The sequence below is a fragment of the Hipposideros armiger genome, unplaced genomic scaffold (assembly GCF_001890085.2).
Source record: "Hipposideros armiger isolate ML-2016 unplaced genomic scaffold, ASM189008v1 scaffold_888, whole genome shotgun sequence".
In the NCBI taxonomy this organism is placed as follows: domain Eukaryota; kingdom Metazoa; phylum Chordata; class Mammalia; order Chiroptera; family Hipposideridae; genus Hipposideros; species Hipposideros armiger.
In genome coordinates this window covers 329,550-330,911 of record NW_017732238.1, presented here as the reverse complement: position 1 = coordinate 330,911, position 1,362 = coordinate 329,550, and positions in this window count along the sequence as shown.

Sequence of the window (1,362 nt, the reverse complement as noted above, 5' to 3'; positions counted from 1 at the left end):
ATTCAGGACATTGAGGGCAATACGATGACAGCTCTGATGGCTGTCCCAGAAAAAGAGTTCCAAAATTGCTTTGAAGGGTGGACTAGGTGCTCGCATTGGTGCATAGCTTCCCAAGGGAAGTACTTGGAAGGTGACCATAGTGATATTCAGCAATGAGGTATGTAGCACTTTTTCTAGGATGAGTTCGCAAACTTAATTGTCAGATCTCATATGCCCTTAATCATGTTAAGGATGTTGCCTTTTATTCCTAGTTTGATGATTTATCAGAACAGCATGTTAGATTTTGTCAAAGGCTCTTTTGCATCAATTGAAATAATCACATGGAGTTTGTTTTCATTCTATTAATGTGGTATATTAGATTGATTTTCTAATTTAGGTATATTGATTTTCATGTGTTGAACTATGGGGTTGTCGGAAAAGTCATGACGCATTTTTGCATCGAAAAACAGAAAAAATACATCATGACTTTTCTGACAACCCAGTATCTTTGCATTTCTGGGATAAATCCCACTTGGTCATATGTATAATCATCTTAATATGCTGTTGGATTTGGTTTGCTAGTATTTCGTTGAGTATGTTTGCATCTATATTATAAGAGATTTTGGTCTAGTTTTCTTTCCTGTGATGTCTTTGTCTGGCTTTGGTATCAAGGTAACACTGGCCTCAGAATGAGTTAAAAAACATTCCCATATCTTCTATTTTTTGAATGAGTTAGAGAAGAATTGGGATTAATTCTTTTTTAAGTGTTTGTAGAACTCACTAATGAAGCTATCTGGCCCTGGGCTTTTATTTGCTGGGAGGTTTTTGATTATTGATTTAATCGTTTTGCTAGTTATAGGTCTATTCAGGTTTTTAAATTTTTCCTGGAGTCAGCTTTGGTTGGTATTCATGATTACTAAAGGTTCAAAACACTTTCCCCCCTAAAATATGTATATACAAATTACATATATCTCAGTACATGGAAAAAATGATCATTTTCCTGAATCAATGTTATATTGGGATTTTTTAGTTTCAGGAAGTAGCTTTACCATGTTATTCAGCAATAAGAAAGGAAATACTAAGAATTAGCTAAAAGGGATAAAAGCAATTGCCTCTAGGAAAGGAGGGGCAGAGGAATGCTATTTTTTTTTCTTAAGAAATATAGCAGCATAATCAGACTTTGTTAAAATAAATAACTTAACAAATCCACAAAAAGACAGTTGTAGAGCCAGGTTGCCCGGATCCAAATCCCACCTCCACCATTTGGAAGCTGTGTAATCGTGGACAAATTTAAATGTTCGATTTCTCTGAACCTCAGTTTTCCCATCTGTGGAATGGGAAGGATAACAGTAACTAACACGTAAAGTTTTTGTGGGGACCAAA